This window comes from Alligator sinensis, unplaced genomic scaffold (genome assembly GCF_000455745.1).
Source record: "Alligator sinensis unplaced genomic scaffold, ASM45574v1 scaffold76_1, whole genome shotgun sequence".
Lineage (NCBI taxonomy): Eukaryota > Metazoa > Chordata > Crocodylia > Alligatoridae > Alligator > Alligator sinensis.
The window spans coordinates 3,258,697-3,279,112 of NW_005841865.1; the positions used below are offsets into that span (position 1 = coordinate 3,258,697).

At 44.1% G+C, this 20,416-nt stretch overlaps 1 long non-coding RNA gene across 1 annotated transcript in view; it reads right to left on the reverse strand.

Moving 5' to 3' along the window:
* The window catches only part of LOC112547959, a 21,251-nt gene extending 20,849 nt beyond the window's left edge, over positions 1–402 (reverse strand). Inside the window, exon 1 of the long non-coding RNA XR_003091745.1 lies at positions 279–402. This is a non-coding gene — a long non-coding RNA (uncharacterized LOC112547959). The remainder of the gene's footprint in view (positions 1–278) is intronic.
* Between the last annotated feature and the right edge of the window lie 20,014 nt (positions 403–20,416).

Consider the following 20,416-nt stretch of genomic DNA (forward strand, 5'->3'; position numbering starts at 1 on the left):
TGTTTTATGAAAATGGGAAGATAATGCAAGGTCCATTAAGAAAAATATTTCATCTTTGGGTGAGACAGTGCTGGATTCAGAAGCATCACTTGGAGGTCAAAGTTAATATCTGTATCCTTCTCCAATGCTTTAGCGAGAGATGAGGTGGGTAGTACTGCAGAGATCAGTGAACAGAGAACTTTGAATAGGGGAAATGTTAGGCAAGAACAGAGAAGTATTAATATGAATAACCTTTCCTTGGGCAACATCACAATTTTCCAAATATTTCAGTTTCTCACCAATGATGTTGACAGTTACCAGACAGCTTCCTCAGCAGTAACCTGTCTTTCCATCTCTTTGTCCTCCATTAAGGAAAAATGCTTTCCAAGCAAACAATAAATGCCCTAGTGCAGTGGTTTTCACCCTGTGGTCCATGTGTCTAAGGGTCTGCAAAAGATGACTATGATCAATCAAAAGTATGCAAATATCCATACTTACAATTCAAAGGGGTCTGTCACTCCATTTGAAATTTCCAAAGGGGTCTGCACCTCCATTCAGAAATGTTTAGGGGTCTGCAAATGAAAAAAGGTTGAAAACCGCTGCTCTAGTGCATGTCACCATCTTCAAGGAGGCCCAGACCCAGGTGAAGGGCCCAGATGTTCATCCACAACATGGCAATGTTTAAACAGAGGAGGGCTTCTACAGATCAACCAACAACGAATGCTGATGAATATACCACAGAGTCCCTGACCACTAATGAGTCATAAAGTGTCCCATATACTAAAGAGTCCCCAAGTACTAATGAGTACTAAATAGACCCCAAGTACTCATGTCTCTCTTGGGCCAAGTTCCACTCTTTAAAACAATCCCCATTACTTTTTACACGTAAGACTGCAGAAGGCCTCTGAGGGGCTGTTAGAGTCTATTGTAGAGGAATAAAGCATGTGTCAAAAATACTTTTAATGCCCATTTAAAATGGCCTAAATGCAGTCTGGAGTTACACGATAAGCTGCAAGGTCTCTGTTGGGATAAATATTTTGTTTTTAAAATTGTCTCAACTCCCACACATTTTTATGAGAGATCATTCTTGGCTCTAACCTAAAGTTTTGCTAAGTGCATTAAAACAATGTTAAGGGCCTGGCTTTTGCTCCATAAAGACTTCTACTGCTTGTTACTTTTTTAATATTTTTTATTACCAGTACACATTGAATATATGATAGCACTGTGCATTTCCATAGCTCAAGGCACTTCATGAATGCTAATGATAACTGCCAGCTCATCTACAAGGTAAGTAATTATTATCCCCATTTCACAGATGTGGAAACTGCAGCACATAAAGCTGCGATCACTTGTTTGTAGGCACAGAGTAAGCTAGTGGCACAGCCTGGAAGGAGAGTTTCAGGTGCTATGCTGTGACTATAGCACCAGGTTTATTCCACATAAGAAAACATATTCTCAGTTCTCTGTAAGTTAAAATCACTCTCCTGCCCCACCTTGCACAAACTGAGTCATTACACCCATAACTAACTTTAATTAGCCATCTGTGTGAGCAATTACCTAAATGTCACATGATCTGGTATGCATCGCAGTGCCATGCTTTTTGTGTCGGTAATTATACAGCAAAAGGTTTTTTTTTTAAACTAAGCCCATAATTCAAAGATCCTGCCTGCATTGACAGTGGTTGGGGAATTCAGAGTTTGAGCAAAGATAGGCTATTTCTTAATGTCCTGCTTTGTTCCTAGGGTTATCAGGGATCTCCAAAGTGAATTAATGCCATGATGTTGTTTTGTTGTTCCCCTTGTGCATTGAGGAACATGTCTGCACTGCAGTATGCAAAGCCAGAATACAACATTTATGATATTTAAAGCTAAATCTGAATCCTGACTTGGAGGACTGCAGCGTTAAAAACAAAACTTAAATCCTTCGCATTGCAAAACCTATTAGCTGCCTTAACCATTTTTGCAGTCACTCCAGGTCACTCAGACTGGATCTTTTACCAGAGCCTGACAGCTCATTTGTTTAGCTTGGGCTAGATTTAAAGTTCTGATGAAGCCTAATCTTCTGACCTGTGTTTATTTTGGCTAGTGGCATCTTTTTGCACAGACGACTTCCTATCCTTCCTAATCTTTCCCGCAGGAAAGAAGCTGAGGGTTGTGAGTGGGGGAAGAAGGGAAAGGCAGCTAGACATGCAGTGAAACAGAAACAAGTACTGTGCATGTTGGTGAAGTGGGTCAAGTACAGACGATTTTCCTGTTAACGGGAGGCATTACAAAGAACATTAGCACCCCTGCTGTCATCCTTTGAGGTATGTCAAATTCATTACAGTTCTTCTAACATTTTCTCAATTCAAAAACAGAACTGTGACATCTTCAGAGGCTTTGAGAGCACTTAGGGCTAGAAAAGTCCTTACTTCTCACTCTGGTCAAACTTCCCATTAAATCAATAGGGGTTTTGCCTGTATAAATCCTTAAGGAATCTCTGGGGCTTTGACACAGGCTGGGGACAGACATTCAAAAAGCCTGAGCCTGAAATGATTCAATCTTTGCAGGTTAGTCTAACCTGGCTAGGCTAAACCACTTTGTACATCCCAGAAATATGGCACACGCCTGCAGTGGCTCAGGCTAGAAGCCAGGGGGCACTACAGCAGCCCTCCCTTCCCTTCAGCAGGGCTGAGCTGAGGGGGGCATGGCCAGGCCCCAGCAGGTATTGGGGAGGGGTGCCCCCCTTGATAACAGAACATTTATCAGCTATATTATCAGCATTTATCACCCCATCAGAAAACAAACAGCCTCTCATTAGTTCAAGCTCTTCTTAAACAAAGAAGGAACCAATGGAGGGTCATTACCAGCTGAGCTGTTGATTAGTTCCAAAAAGCCCTAAACCAACACTGCTGTCTGCCACAGCATGAACCGTAGCCAGCATGTGGTCTGCTAGCTAATGCTGAGGTGTCTGCGTAAGGCAGAGGGGACAAGGGGATCCTGCTTGGCAGGGAGTGGTGAGGGGAGGGGGAGAGCAGGAGGAAGCCAGACAGACGCTGCTGTGCCTGCAAGTCTCTGCCGGAGCTGCAGCCAGGGAGCAGAGGGGCAGGGCCAGCCCTGCTGTGAAGCAGAGAGCCCCACCCAGCCCAGAGAGCATGCTGGGATCCTGGGGGTGTCTGATTTAATTTAAACCAGCAAGGGGTCTGGGACAGACATTGCATAAACTGGTTTAATTTAAATCAGTTAAGTCTGATACTACATTCAACCAGGTTTATCTCTAACCGGTTTCAGCCATTTTGAAACTGGTTTATGTTCACTGAACATCTGTTCTGTTCCAGGTTTAAACCAGTTTCTGATCACTTAAACCAGTTTATGTGTAATGTCTGTCTCTAGCCTTAGGGTCTGATCCTGCCAGGGGTTAAGCATCCCAAGATTTTGACAATGCTAATGACAGCTGAAGTCTTTCAGCACCTCACACAGGTTCACTCCTTCAGTGTCTATCTCCTAGGAGCAGTTTAATATACAAGAAGGGTCATGTTTTCCAGAAGGAGGGAAGCCTGCTGCTTTTTTTGCCTCTGCAATTGCACTCACAATCCAGCTGCAGACCTGGGTGCTTGCATCCCAGCCTATCTGATGGTGGGTGGAAACAACTAGGTAGAAGTATGAGTATTCAGAAAGACACCCCCAATTCACTCTGTGGACCCAAAAATACCAGCATAAACTTTGCAGAGGTGACTTGTGCACATAATAATGGAGGACAAAGTTCAGCACTGTAAGAGCTTACTTCCTAAAAGAGACTTTAATTATGATGAACCAATCTAAAATTAAATCAAAAGAAGCATCTGAAACACAAGTGCTCTGCATAGCACAAATTTGCCACCCTTACAAAACACTACTACTCACATGTAAGAGAACCAGGGACCATTTTTAATTTTATTACCTTGATTTGCTGCAAGTTCTCTGAGAGAGAGAGAGAAAAAAATCTGGAATTGGTTCCAGTCTTTGCCTTTTACTTAAACATACAGTCCAATGCCAGATCTCCATGGAGAGACCTTACGTGGATACTTTGATGTAATTAGAATTTAAGCTGCACACAGGAAATACCTAACCTTCCCCTTTGAAATACTTGGCCTCGCCTTCAATTCATTTTACAAACCCTAAACAGTAGCCATGAGTTAAAAAAAAAAAAGAAGACAAGAGAAAAACTTTCAGAATATTTTCAAAGAGGAAAAGTGGCTGTTCTGCTGCGTTGGCTCTGCTTGGGCACGAAATGTGCGCAGAGGATAACTCTATCTCATTTTCTGCCTGAAGCCAGATGTGTGAACTACTAATCCTCTTTGTCAAAAATGTTCCTTTTATTGATATGGCAAACCCTGATGTGAGGTTTTACCACTGTGGAGAAATGCCATGCATTTTCATTGTCTTTGGCAATGCCTATGTGCTTTGCAAAATGTTTGCTTTACATTTAGAAGCAAGCTTCCCAATTCCCATAGAAAGAATTTAAGGCACATGACATAAAAGGCCATTTTCTGTTTATACTTATTGTCCTGTGTGTGACCCATTTCCACAAAGTGAAATAAAAAAGAATAGCTGAAAATGTCCCTTTATTTTTACTCCTACAAGAGAGCAATCACTTAAAACTGCTTCATGGTTAATAAGAATATGAAAAAACCCAGCTCTGAAGAGTAATATTGTGGGTAAATAACAACTTAATTTAAAACATTTTCCGAAACAGTCAACCTAGTCTGGTATATGTTTTAGCCCCTAGATTTCCAAGTAAACATTGTAGTGACAACATACCCATGCCACAAAAAGAGCACTGAGGATCATCTTGATGATACTTGGACAGAAGGGCCCTACTGCTAATCTTGGTGCTTTTCTCTGAATGGGACAAATGGGATAAAGGTCATTTATTGACAGCAAACAACATATGTAATTCAGCTTGAGAAAAAGATGTATGCATCCAGTCTGGGGACCTGGAGAAAAGGCTCACTGCTGCCCTAAGGGAGGCTGAGTTTGAGAATGATTTGTTTCCTGTGCTGGTGATGGCTCTGTATTGTTTTAGAAATGAAAATGAAGGCATGGTAGATTTACACCTTAGGGTGCTTCTCCATGCCATAGGGATTTAATTTGGTTTAGTTCTCCTTAAATTGAAATGATGGGTTTTTAAAAACACCGCTTCAACTTAAACCAAACTAAACCCCCACGGCGTGTACACAAGGGTGGGGGCCTGATCCTTACCTGCCTCTCTGGCGGGGGGGTGGGGGAGGCAGCTGCCAGCGGGCCAAGTGGTTCCTGAGCTGCAGGGGGGAGGGGGCAGTGCTTCCCTCCGTGGCAGCGGTGGTGCCCCTCAGGTGGCACCTGCCCACTGGCACCCAGCCCGGGCAGTCCCGGGGGGCACTGCAGCTGTGGAGGGAAGCACCAGGCCCCTGCGCAGCTCAGGCAGGCAGGCTCCAGGGATGGAAAAAAAAAAATCGGGCTTGTAATTTTTTTTTTTCTTCAATGGGACCTGCTTGCATGGGCTGCCACCAAGTCGCACAGCCCCTGAGCTGTGCGGGGCCCAGTACTTCCCTCTTGTTCCACTTTGTTAGGGTAGCAAACTAAAACACTTTAGAGATGTTTTATCTTGCTACGTACCAAAGTCATTTAAAGCACGATACACCACCGAGAGTGTAAACAGCAACGCCATTAAAGCAGTGCAAAAGGGCATTTAAGCTGCTTTAAAGGCCAATTTTGCGGCGTGTACAAAGGCCCTTATAGACTAACTGATTCCGAGATGTATAGCATGAGCTCTCTTCAATTGGGAATGAAATGTTGCCCTGCATTACCGTATAAGCTCTCCTAGTTAACCAATTAGTAAGCATCAACAGTAGCTTTGGAGTGGCTGTCCATTTAACTCTCATGACAGCACAGTGCCAACAGTTGGGTTGCGGACAGGAAAAGACAGTCGGTGCCTCCAGAATGATGGGCTAGAGCAGAGGTGCGCACAATGGCAGATCTGACCAGTGTCCCCAGCAGCCCCTGCCCATGTCACTCCAGCCAGTTTCCATGGAGACCCTGGGAGCAGTGGGGCCATGACAGCACAGGGCCAGGGGCTCCATACAAACTGGCCTGAGCAGCACTGGCAGGGCATGCAGCTGGGTGGGGAGCTGCTCTGAGGCCGGGGCAGGCAGCGGATCACATGTAGACACCAGATCACAGCTCTGCTCCAGCTCCGGCCCGCTCTGTCACCACCGCAAGATCCCGGCCCTGGCCCCAGAGCAGCTCCCTGCCCAGCCGCACACCCTGCCAGCACTGTTCAGGCCAGTCTCCGTGGAGAGCTTGGACCCATGCTGTCACAACCCCGATGCTCCTGGGGTCTCCGTGGAGACCAGCTGGAGCAACGTGGACAGGGGCTGCTGGAAAACGGAGTCTGCCGCAGGCCCAATCTAGCCTGTGGGCCAGAATTTGCCTGCCCCTGGGCTAGAGCTACCTGTTAGCACAACAACATGGCACTAGAGAAACAGAAAGATGGGGTGTCCTTAGCTTTGTGCTCAAAGAACAGTAATATGCCAGGGACTCTAAATGGGTAAAAACGACGGTCCACAATTTTTTTCAAGTATGAATTTGCATACGTGTGTACAGCAAACGCAAATGAACAATAGCTAATTTCACCTGCAGTGCTAATGGCCATGCTTACATATGCATAGCAGGAATTGTGTGTGAAAATGAGCTACAACATTGCTGATGCCTTGCTGGAAAATCAGTATCAATGTTGCTGTGTTGCTGGAAAACACCATGACAATATAAGCAGTCAGTGCATTTCATGTCATGGCATTGAAGTCTCATCATTCGGTCAGTGTTGTTGATAAGGATTCACACTGGACAAAAACTTGCCACCTGTACTCATGCAAGCAGTCCCATGGACTGAAAGCTCAGACCACGATGAGCAAGCTCTGCAGTTATCACAGGTTTTTAGGAATCTGGGAATGACTTATTGCACATTGTGCGTTGTGTTTAGATCTATATCAGCCTACCAGCAAATTTACCTCCCAGCAGATCTGAGGTCAGGAATTGCAAACAGTTTCCAGCCTCAGAACAAATAAACATTTAAAAGTGCCCAGCTGAGCAGAGGGCTTAAAGCTTATGCTTCAATCCTACTGAAGTCCCATGAAGCGTTCTGCTGAATCCAAGCCTAAAAGAATGGGACCCCCTTCTTACCACTGGGGAGTTGCCTTGTGAGGTGCTACAGGCTACAGATGCCTTTGCATTTTAAAAACTGCTATGAAAACCAGATTCTGATCTCTCCTTTATTTTCTCTGGCTCCCCTCTGCCCTGGCCTACAGCTGCGCTTGACTGCATGACACTGATGCCAGAGGGGAGGCCACAGCAGCGCAAATCAATTGCAAGCTCCTGTGCTATGGATATTAGCCAACAAGCTCTTCCTGACCCTTTGCCTTCTGCCACTGAAAAATTTCAGGAGAACGATTCCCCCTGGTTTTCGGGGGCAAATATCAGCAGTTTTGAGACAGAAGGAAGCTCTGTCAATCATTTACCTAATAGAACATTATTCCCTCAAGTTAGGTGCAACACATTTGGGTGGCTTTGTAAATCACCATGTTACATAGTTCTGAGCAGGATTAATCAGGCAATACAAAATAAAATCAAATTTGTGAGTTTCTGTTTACTTAGCTTGGAACTCACATGTAAAGGAAGGACTGTGCATGGAGTAAAGCCATCATGACAGGATGCTTTAGCCCAGTGAGCGAGGAGTAACTCAGACAGAAGGTAGGTAAAGACAAGTGCTGCCCTGCAGATAGCAGTAGGAATCTGCCAGTGGGCTGCCCTTGCTTGTATTTACTAGGACACTCCTCCTGCCTTGGGCTGTATTGTGCTCTTTCTTGCCCAGTAGGGGACTTTGGTGACAGATGGCTTCCGGTGAAATCCTCTGCATCTGCCAACATGGTCAATTGATTGGCAGAAAGAGGTAGTTAGCCATGCTAGTATGAAGCCAGGCAGAAGGCAAGGTAGATTTGCACCTTATAGACTAAATCAAGAGAAGCATAAGCTTTCATAAGCAGCAGCTTACTTCATCAGATGCTATAAAGGAACTGCAGGAAGCAGAACTTCTAAATGGAAACCAGTCTTTAAAATACAAAGGGTAAGGAAAGGGGAGGAAAAAGAAAGAGGCACTGCTGGGACAGGCAAAGTAGGTAGAAGAAAGACAAACAAAGCAGTTAACCCATGGAGGAACACACCTCCTGCCTTGGGGTGTGTCCAGATGTGCATGGACGCTTGGTTCCCCAGGGATAACTAGCAGTGGTGCACCTTTCCACGCACACTTTGGCACACGGCAAGTTGCCCCGGGTGGGGTAAGGGAAGCTAGAACCAGCCCTGTGCTGGCCCCGGCAGCCTTACCTGGGGGCCTCCTCGTGCTGCAGCCACTGTGATTCTGCCGTGCGGAGTCTGGCCGGCAGCTGCAGCACAGCTCCAAGAGATCCAGCTCCACTTTTCAGCAGTGCGTGCTGCCCAGTTTCGTAAGACGCCAAGGAGTCTTATATCACTCTTTTTTTCAGGACTTAGTTACTAGTATCCAGGGGTCAAAAAAACCCCGTGGGAAAAAAATTGGCGCAGCGCACACTGGGGCAGTGTGCGTGTGCAGTGCAGAGAACACCGAACTGTGCAGTATGTGGTGCTGCAAATGTGTTTGCAGCGCCATATACCACACAATTGTGCTCATCTGGATGCGCCCAGGGGGTGCGTCTACACGAGACACTATGTCACCGTAGTGACAAGCTACATTGCTGTAGCTTGTTGCTACGGCAATGTAGCATCGGCAGGCATGAACCATGAACACTGCTGCACAGTAGGGCTGTGCGAAGCTTCAGGTGCTGATTCAATTTGGAGGAGATTCAGCCCGATTTGGCAGCTGAATCTCCAAATTCAAATCGGGAGACCAATAAAAAGGTCCAAATCAATTCGAAACCTCCGAATCGATTCAGAAATGATTCAGAGAAAGATTCAGAGATTTGGGCAGTCCCCTACTCGCCACCGCAGGGAGTTAGACCTGGACTCCGTATTTATCAAAATCCAGTCCGTGAATTATTTCTTGTTCTGCAACTTTCTGTTCAAGTTGGTTTTTAAGGTTTTGTTGTCTAAAAACAGCTACTTTGAGGTCAGGAGTTGAATGTCCGGGGAGGTTAAAAAAACCACCCGCTACTTTTATTGGAACAAAATGCTGGTTGTTCCCCCTTGAGGCTTTCACTGAAGTCATGAAGTGTGAAGCGATAGCTGTTAATTATTTAATTATGTGACCCTCTTTTCTGCAAAATATAAATAAAATTAAAAAGCCTATGGTAGCAGGTCAAGCTCATCGGGAAGGAGCCCAGTTTTGTAAGGCACCAAGGAGTCTTATATCACTCTTTTATTCAGAACTTAGTTACAAGTAGGTTGGCTGAGATTGTCAGAGCTGAGCAAAAGGGGAGTTAGACAATCTTAGGCAACTGTTAGTTAAGACAAACAGGTTTCAGCTTCTTCAGATTCCACCAGCATCCTTTCACTGGGTACCGGTATAGCTACATTGGCTATGAGTTAATTTTTTACTGAAACAATTGTCTTGGTGTTACCTCTAGTATGGACGTGGTTATATCAATATTGTAAAAAAGGGGAGCTGATCTGTAGTAATGATCACAATGCTGTAGGACCAGCTATGTAGATATCCAAGGAAATAGGTATGTAACCTAGTTATTAAGAAAGGCTGTATAACTCAGATCGGGGGGGGGGGGGGGGTTATTATATACTTTAAGGCTTGGATACAGTAAGTTTTGTGCAAAAAACAAAAAAAACAGAGAAGTAGCACAAAGGCTTCCCAGAGAAGAGCCTTTAAGTATATACTAGAAAGACACTGGGGGCCAGCTGTTAGCTTCAAAGTTTCCAGTGTGTTGTCAATACGCTGCCAACTTTGTTTTGCTATGCAGTGTCCCAACAGATCAAAGGGGCTAGCAATGCTGTAAAAGTGTTTTGACTCTCGAGAAGGTGGAGGCACTTGTCAGATACTGATGGGGAAACAGCCTGACACTGAATGAGGCTGCTCTGTGCAGTAGTCTGAAAGAATTGGGCCTTCCAGATGTGGAGAATTCTGTTTGGGAAAAGCAAGAACCCTATGTAGGCTCCTTTATTTTTATCAAGATCTGCTTCTGTTCTCAGTACTTTGTGAAAGCTCTTTGACTGCTGTATACCTAAGGTGACCATACACTGCATTTTTACCAGGACAGTCTGCTCCCTACCTCCTCCCTCCCCAGTTCTCTGGCATGCTCAGGTGTGATGGGATCTCAGAGACAGCTAAGCAGGCCAGAGGTTTTGGGCAGGGGGCAAGTGGACTGCTGTGGCATGCCAGAAGTTGTTCTTTCAGTATGCCCCTCAGGCAATATGGTTACCTTATGCATACCACAGACCAAGCCATGGAGGGAATCAAGATGCAGGATCTGAGCTTAAGCCTGATCTTCTCAAGGCATCATGGTTGATATCAAGGAACTACAATTTCCCACCTAGCACGAGAGCTGGAGAATCTGGTGATTCTACCACCAGAAAGAGGTGACAGCCCAAGGCCTGAAAGAGGGAGCTCATGGGATCAGTGGTGCAGCTCACCTAGTAACTGTGACAGGTGTAAAGGGGCTCTATCACAATATGACTTACCACCCTTCTCATACAGGAATAAGCTCAAGCAGGAGAAGGCCATTCACACAAGCATGATTTATGCATCCAAATGAGAGGGCTGTGCTTTGCCTCTGCCTTGATCCATCTCTTTTGCATGCTGTGAGCCTGTGGTTTCAGGCCAGTTCACAGCCTGCAGGTATGGAAGTAAAGTAGACAATATTGATTCCTATGGGGGATCTACACAAGCCTCTGCAGGTGTAAAGTTCAGCCTAATTTTGGGGAGTTATTTCTACCTCTAAATATGGATGCTTACGTTGCTGAAACTATGAAATGTGATGTAAACACTAAACATTACTGTTTCCAGAGGCAGTTTATTTCTATTTAACTATCGGTGGACAAGAAGACTCGTGCTATGAAAAGGGCTAAGGAAGACAGCCCCTTCCCTGCAGCATTTGATTTAAAGTGTTATTGATTAATTGCAGCCAAGCCTCCTATTTGCTGAAGAATCTCCATTAAATGTCCATTGGCTAGGTTCTCTGGCATGTGGTGCAAAGCACCTGGGAGCTTCTAGCTCTCACCTGTGGAAGAGCCCCCCAGAAGGCAGTTACCTGCTTTGCAGCTCCCAGCATCAGTAGCAGTTAGGGAAGGAGCAGTAAAGAGCTATAAATGAGTTGTGTTCCAGAACTTCTTGGGAGTAGGGCTGCTGCATAACTGACCATAGGGTCGGGAAGCTTAGATCCTTTGCAATCCCATCGCTCAGCTAAGAAAGCCAGGTCTAGAGGTTTAATGTACAGGAAAGAGTGCTTTGCAAGCCCAAGGAGGTGAGAGGCATTCATACCATACTGTATACAATGGTGGGCTTGTTAAAATGCCTCCTAAGTACAGATATAGTCCTGCAAGCCTTCCCCTCCCCCCGCAGATAGTTTAGTGGGTTTCAAAACTTCACACCCCATGACATGCATTCATCCCACATCAAACTTAATATGTGGAGAGAACCAGGGAGTTTGTCTGCCTGTTAAAGCTTTCTGATGTGCACGTGTTATCTGTGATCAGTATTCATTGCATAAATGAAAGCTGAATGACTGGATTCTCAAAGACGTTAATGGTCCATGCTATCTAATTCAGCCGGACTCCCCTGTCTCATATAATAGCCCACAGAGAATATTTAGGCATATAGCAGAGAAACAGGCCTAAACGTATCCTAATTCTGCAAGCTACTTCTCATGCAGAGTCCTGTTGGCTGTAATGGGAGTTCTGTGTACTAAGCAGCTAGAGACAGCCTGTAACACTGGGTTTTCTGTTCTGTTTGCTGAATGAAGTGTGTCACACTTCTACAAGTGACGAATTACCAGGGAAGGACTCCCTCCCAAACGCACACACATACAGACCCCCTCAACTCCAGTCCGTGAAGTAGAATTCCCTAATGCTGCATTAACAGCTAATAAAACAATAGAGCTTTTAGTGGGGGACTTCAAAGGGAGCTCAGGCAGATGAATGAATTCTGCATTTCTCCACTTACTGTCAGCACTGGGGGAGAGAAGGGCAAGCTAAGGTCAGAGTCTTCATCAGGCAGCAGCAAACAAATACAGCCTGATATTGGGCTACTGACAGCTGTGAAAGAATAGGTAAATCAGCCAAGTGACTGGCAAGTGCCAAGTTTCCTGAGTTTGGCTCTTCCTCTCTCCATCGTTGTACTACCATATCCGTTGTTCCATTTTTCTTGTCTTTGATGAGCTTTATGCTGTTGTAACAAAAGCAGCAGCATAGATCATATTCACCACATTTGGGGCATCATTATGCCTAAAGTGCTGGTCAGCACCAACTTTTGGTCAGTCTGGTCCAAGCTTCAAATGAGCCTGATTGTTTTAAAAACTAGGAACACTATTGCATTCCCAGAACCTGCTATGCAATCCCATTGCAAATTTGCTCACAGAGACAAGATATGTATCTAACTAGCAATTTCTGTGGGCAGTTAGCTGATTTACTTATGCCATCAGAATAATTTGGTGCATGAATTACTTATGTAATTGTACACTGAACTCCAGGCTAGCAGAATTATCTGAATATACTTTCCCTTCAGTGATTGGAGAAGGAAGCAAGAAAATAAGAAGAATGAGCTAGAAAAAGGAACATGAGAACAGAAAAAAGATCATTGGCCAAGGAAGAGGGCTATATGAAATGGTGGGATCTGAAGGAAAACTCTAGACTTTGGGATTGATCTCTAGATGTAGTTTGATATAGGAAACATATTCACTTATTGAAACAGTATTATTACATTTATAACTGCAGAAGAGACTAAAATCTTTTCTGACATAATAGAACCTCAGATCGAGGGGAAAACAAGGATGTGAAAGAATGGCCTGACAATTTCTATCCAGGGGCTAAAACAGAGACAGGACTCAGTGTAAACGTTCTTTTGAACACCAGCTATTGCACTTTGGATGTGCAGAATCATGGGGCCACAGAGGGATGTACAGCCATGCACCTGACATTGGGCCCCAACCTTCAAAGTGCACGTGCAGCTGTTTGATCTTGGGCTATGGTTCTGTAGCTTTGCTGGTGCTCCCTGGGCGAGCAGGCTCAGGATGTCAGTTAGCTGGGTAATCCGTCAGGAGCATGTCTATTTCTGAGACATTCTTATTTCTTTCTGCCTGTGCTCAGCTAGAACATAACAGCTATTTACATTTCATCACATACCTAATCGATCTGTGCGGCGGGCAGTTAACCCCTCAGACAGAGTGAAATAGAGGCATTCTCTGACAGCCAGTTCCCAGTGTTGATTTGAGACATGATGACACATAAATGGCTCATACTGCCCCTTGCCAACCTGGAACAGAGAGGAAATAGCTTGGTATTACGATACGCTGACTATCCATCATGGGGACTCACTACCATCAGTGGTTTATGTCCTAATATTATACAATACGTGATTTAATTTTTTACAGTGACAAAATTTTCACGCAAGCCTTAGTGCAAATGGCTTGAGTTAAATAAGAACAGAAGGGGAAAGAATTCACCCAAGGAACCTTTTCTGCCATCTGTATCAGGAGCATTTTACTTTTAAAGGTATGCAGGCTATACTAGACAGGCAAAGTATTTCTAGTACGGATGCAGCTATATGAGAAAAACTGCTTTGGAGCATCACCCCAAGCAAAACAAGCTATGGTGGTACAAGTGTGATTTTGCTAGCATCATTGCATCGACAACAGGGGCTTTTGTTGGCACAGGTATCTTAGGCAGAGATCTCACTTCTTGACATTTCTGAATGTAAAGTTGTGCCAGCAGAAGTCCTTAGTGAAGACATCATTTAAAAGAGGCAGGTTCAAAGGTATTAGAGACAGAAGACATCTTTTGGGTGTGGAACTGGTTGGAAATGTGAAGCCAGAATGACATTTAAGTAAGAAGGAAACAAGCATAATTTCAAACTAGTTTTTTTTTTATGTGCTCTGACCAGCACTAATTGAATCATCTATTCTCATATCCTTGTGAATTCAAGAACAGCATGGCCCCTGCAATATATTCTTGGTTTCTTATCCAACCAAAGAATCATGAGGTTGGAATGGCTTTCAGGGGTCTTTAAGGATCACCACCTCCTTGGAGGCAGGTACTTAAACCACCCCTGACAGATGCCCATCCAACCTCTTCTTAAAAAGCTCCAGTGAAGGAGGTTACACTAGGCAGTCCATTCTGCTTTCCAGCTGCTCTGACAGCTAGGAAGTTTTCCTGAGGTTTAACCTGCTTTGTCTAGTCTAATTCTAATGTAACCAAGTGCTCCCATCATTTCTTTTCTGAGATTATTGCACATCTGACTCTCAGGAAGCTGGTCTTGATTGTTCAGACTTTTGTTTTAGTTAAACCACCCATAAGCTTCATCTTCTCACCATTTATATCACTTGTCTATGTATGGATAATACTTATGTCTCCTCTTATGTTGCCATTTAGTAAAACTGAAAACACTCTTCAATTTTTTCCTCATAAATCAGTCCATCAATGGTTCTCTTCTGAACTTCTTGTAGTCCTACACTTGCAAGGGCTGATGTGCCCAAGTGAACAAGTCATATGAACAAGGAAGACAAGAGCAATATGCTAAAACAGGTAGGCAGAAGTGAGGATAGAAGTAGAGAAAACTTTTTCAGATGACTGCCCACAGAAATGAGTTTTGCCCAGATGACTGCCCAAATCAGCTAACTGCCCACAGAAATGAGTTTTGAAAGAGGTAGAGACTCACAATACCTTCATACACTTTTGGAGAAAGAAAAGGAAATTTTTACTGGTTCTGTGTGTCTTTGTCCTCTTCAGAAGAAATAATATTTGATCCAATGGGAATGAATCAGTCTTACCATCTGTACTGGCAAATCCCTTTGTCCACACTCTACTTCTTTTCTATAAAATGCCAAAATGCCGCTGGGCTAGCATGGTTCAGACACACCAGTTTCTGGCACTTGGTAGCTAGCATCACATTCATCTTCATTTCAGTCTCCAGCGTAAATAATATGGCATCTGTCTTCAGCTGAGTTGACTGGGGCAGCCTGGCAAAAGCCTGGAGCAAAGCACAAACTCACCCCTCCTGAGCTGTGGCAAGACACCTCAATAGGTCTGCCACAAGACCCCTTGTACCATTGCAACGGTCACCTTACATTTGTTGCATTTCACATGTATGGCTGATTTTTCAAAGGGACCTCAAGTCAAGACACATGCAGAACACCTGGGGGTGGGCACTTTAAAAACTGTGCAGAAATAATCGAACATGCACACGCTAAATCTGGATACAGCAATGGATTGCTCAAAAAGTGTCCACAGATGAGACAGGCTGTCTTCTGATATCCATGCTCTCCAAACTCAGTTTTCTGGAAAATCAGAGCAATCTAAAGAGTCATGTAAATAAAAACCACGTAGAACTCCCTTTGTTCAGTGCTAGCCAAGTCAGTCGCCGTCTCATTATCATTTATTCTCTCCAGCTCCATGTTTTCTTGTAATCTATTCCTTCAAAAAATCTAGCCTTAGGCCAGCAGAAAATTAAAACAAGGAGACAGATTTTTTTTTCTTCCTCACTTTTGCTCTTTCATCAAGAACAGTGAAAATTTGGCACAGTCAAATATTTTGTTCAACTCTTCCTTTCAGGCTTTGAAGTCTCATAAACTCTTGGTAGGAGTCTAGGCTTCCATTCACATCTGCTTTCCATGAAGCCATTTACCACACTTTATTTGTGCCATATTAGATTTTTTTCAGGACAGGGACAGGACCCACGAAGCACTGACAGTCTTGGAAAAGCAGCATGTACACAAGTACCACATTAGTTTGCTGATAGAAACAAACTGCAACTGACTGGTGTCAGGTTCTCCAGAGAAGTTCTGTGGTTATACAAGAAGGCAAGGTTCCTTGCACCGTGGTTTTATTTAGAAAGTGCGTTTTGAATCCAGAGTTAAAATTCAATTCTGGTGGTGCAATTCTAATTTGCACAGTTATCAACAGGGGTTTTTGCCCTTCAGGAGCAAAAGAAAAGAAAGTCCTGTAAAAATAAGTGCTACGATAAATCTTAGGGAAGACAAAACAGTGGCTGCACAGAAGTTATCATCTCAGAAAAGGGTATCAGTGACAAAGAGCAGAGTCAGCATGATAATGGTCTCATGCTGCTAAATACCAGTGAATGTGAAGGCAAAGGCATGACATTTACTTTCAAGCAGTAGACTAATCCTGTGACAATGCTCCATTCCAAGGGCTGTCTTGCTATCAGACCAAATAGCCACTGTTGATGGACTCTTTATCTGATGGATGTTGCAAAGGATGAAGGGCTGTTGATACTATTTTTTGTTGTTATTTAACTTTAAAAAAACTGTAATAAATGTTTGCCAGTTTCTTATTTTGAGAGCAGTCATCTTGTTTCTCCTTCTAGCCCAGAGGTACAACCTGAGAAAAAACATATTGTCTCAGACTTCTTTACTTTGGCCTAAAGGACCCCCTCTATCATTTTGTTACCATATACACCCTGCCCTGACTTCTGCCGAACAGCTTGGAGGCAAAGTAGCCACATTTCAGCTAAATACATACAGCCAAAAAGTCCAAGGCTGAATCAATTCAACCTTCTCAGGTTAGTCTAAGCCGCGTAGACTGAACAAATAAGCAAATGAACAGACATTAGGGCTATGCAAAGCTTCGGTCCCTGATTTGATTTGGCAGAGATTCATCCTGATTTGGTGGCCGAATCTCTGGATCTGAATCAAATCAGAGGACCCCTTAATCTCTCCGAATCAACTCGGAGAGATTTGGACAGATTTGGTGATTTGGACATTGAGACAGCTTTAAATGTTTTTTCTACCTACCTCTGGGGAGCAGGAGCTCTGAACGCCGCAGTGCTGGGGCAGATGCAGGATCCCACAGAAGCATGAGGGGCTCCCCAGTGCGCTCAGCAGCACACCCAGAAGTGGATCAGAAGCACTTCCGGATCCACCGGGGAGCATGCTGGGGGCCCCCCCTGCACCCTCCCCCCCGGCTCGGAGACTGGTGACTCCTGGGTCTGGGGGGGGGCACCAGGGGTCCTCCTGTGGCCGATCACCAGGCCATGGGGACACTGGGGGGCCCCCCAGCATGTTCCCCAGCAGACCCGGAAGTGGACCGGATCCACATCCAGGTTCACTGCTGAACGCGCTGGAGAGCCTCCCATGCTCCTGTGGGATGCTCCATCTGCCCCATCACCGCAGTCATCACGAGACACGCTGCTACCTCAAGTTATGTAAAAAAAACCTTTTAAAGCTGTGCCTGTGTCCAAATCACTGATTTGCCAAATCAGCATTGAATCGTCGGGTTTGGCCAAATCGAATCAGGGACAGTTATCCAAATCCACAGATTGAATCACTGTCCCTGATTCAAGCCGAATCTGAAACAAATAGGGCCCATTTCGCACACCCCTAACAGACATTCACTTTTGATTCTGGAAATGCAGTCACATGCCTGCAGTGGCACAGGCCAGAAGCTGGGGGGTGCTAGAGCATGCCTTCTTGCTTGGCTGGAGCAGACAGCTTGGGCCAAGGCTAGGTCGCCCACATTGCGAGTTAACTTGAATCTGGGGAGAATCTGGGACAGAAGTTCAATAAACTGATTTAACCTAAACCAGTTAAATCTGATCCATCCAGTTTGTGCCATTTTGAAAGCAGTTTATGTGCACTGAACTTCTGTTGTGTTACAGATTTGAACCGGTTTCCAATCACTTATACTGGTTTATGTGTAATTTCTATCCCTAGCCTTGGAGGGAACTTGGAGGGATCTCCTAAGAATTACTTCAGGTAAATAAGTTCAGCACAGCTCCAGTTAGTGGAGGCCAGTCAAGTAAAGGCTGTCCTGAATCCATCTGTGGGGGGCAATAGGTCAAGCCATAACTGAGTGGCAAATTGTGAAGCCTGAGCCTACATTGGTCTCTGTTGTGAAAGTAGAGGATCCAGGCACTTGTTAAATTTGATCTGAGGGTCTGGTAACTAATAGGCAGAAAGAAAATCTTTTATGACATTGCATGAGATACTCCAACCCCTACTTAGGCCTGTAAATTGCCTAGTTGTCTGTAAATACTGAGGTGAGCAGCTAGCTGCAGGGCTTGGGCTCTGTGGACATTCTGGATATCTACCTTGATGATGATATTAGCTGCCCACTACAGCTTGTTTTGATGGTCACCAAAAAATGTTGTTTCCATGTGAATTTTCTCTGCTGAACAGATTATTTCTTGCTCTGTCCAATCACTCACCAAAAATAGCAAAATTTGGCCCATGTTTTCTATACAGCGTAGTTTTGTGTTTCTATACAGTGGTGATCCATAGCCAGCTCATTTGTACAAGGTGCTCTGCAGAGTTCTCTGGATCCAGTCCCAAAAAGCACTGGAGTCAATGGGACTTTTCACGGGCTGAAATTTAAAAGGGTGATTATGTGCTTTGCCAGGCCTGGATTGCCACCTCCACTTTATTCCACAGTCTGAGTGCTAAGAACTTGCAGGGCAACAAGGTCATATCCAAAATGAGCTTACATGTTACAAAAACAATCCATTCTTTAATTAAAAGGGTTTTTTTAACAAAAAGTGTGTCACTTGACCTACCTAAAATACTAGGTGCAAAGGACATAAGACACTATCAGTGCTGCTTTATGGTTGTGTCCTGTACACTTCAGACAGAAACTTCAGTGTTCTCTTTAGAAGCGCGCTACCCTCTGTTAGCACTGTCTGCCGTGAGAGGGAGTCCAGGAGGAGAAGGTCCCTGCCTTGAGGAGCTTACAGCCAAGGAAACACAGAGTATTCCAGCAGCAAAACAGATTCCAGCAGCAAAACAGGCCCCAAAAGGTCTGCCTCTCTTTCTGCCCCCCTCTAGTGATTTGAATGATCTTACATGGAAGAAACATTAGGGGAAATATAATCGCAGAATGGAATAAAAAAGGAAGGACCCAATTTTAAAAGTGCTGCGCCAGGTAAAACTCCTCTCCTTTATTATTACAAAAGTTCCAAATATTGATAATTTCTCCTAGTTGCTGGTTTGTAAGTTACTTCTGAGCAGAAAATTCAATTACATGGGCCAAGTCAACAATAATGTTTTTCCTGGCAGCAGTTCATTTTGCCATTGGAAACATTTTTCCCCTTCTTCTTTTCTGGATTCAGCTCTGCAAAGTTGCTAAATTCTTCCAGATCTCTCGTCTGATGTGATCATAAATATCCTGATTGTATTCCGTTGATTGACAGACTTGGAATGGATTAAGTGGGGATTACAGACTGGAATGAGCAAAATGTGCTTTCATGGTCAGTAACTCTGCAATAAGTCATAGTTCTAATGTACATTAACGATATAATCTAATTAACACGGCTGTTTATTTATTTAATATCGTTCTAAAAACTTTTTTAATAAAAGGGGTCTTAAGGAGAATTACGCCTTGCTTTAAAATATAAAAAACTTCTCTTTGAATGCACTGTGCACTGTAGCTTGTTTGGGAATTGCCCTTCTAAAGAAGCTAATAACTTTTTTTTACTATAAATTTGTCAGTTATGGTAGGATGGGCTTAAGTCTGCTCTTATTTACCAGTGGGGAATTCCAGAGTACTTGCCTTTTCTTCAGCAGTTACTCTGATTTATATTCCTGTACATCAGAGCAGAATTTTGGTCACTACCTCATTAGGACTAAAAGGTTAAAGTTTGGGTGCCTAGAGTTAGGCCACTTACTGCAAGTTTAGGCACCTAAATAAAAGTGACTTGATTCTCAAGGTTGCTCAATACTCACTACTCTCAGTGATCTCACTATTGACTGAGTAAAGACTGCAAGACTTGGTCTAGTATGTGCAAACTGTGAGTGCTTCGCTACACACATTCATGTGCACAACTGTTTCCATGCAACATGCCCAACAATATAAAAGTATACGAAGCAGCCCAACAAGGCAAGGATTCAAACCATACCAATGTGTTCAGCTACTGAAAACGTGAGCATACATCGAGCTTCCTGTCTTACAAAGTCATGGTTTAATTTTAAGCTCAAGGAATTACAATGCAACTGTCCAAACAAATAATTTGCTATTTGAAACAATTAAATATGCCACAGTACTGTCTGGGTTCTAGTCTTGTCTTGAAGCCATCTGGCATCACACTAGACTGGCTAGAGCAGTGGCTTATGCTGCCATGCAGCAGCTCATCCCTAAAAGAAGTTTTCAAATACTTTTGAAGAGCTGGCATTCAATTCTGCTCTTAGTGCATGTTGGTGCAAGGCTTACTGCCCTCTCCATGGGACAACTGCACCACAAGCCAAGACACTAAGGTTTCTTCTAACCCATTGGAGGCTTGGAAGAAGAGTTTATGTTCCACGGCCTAT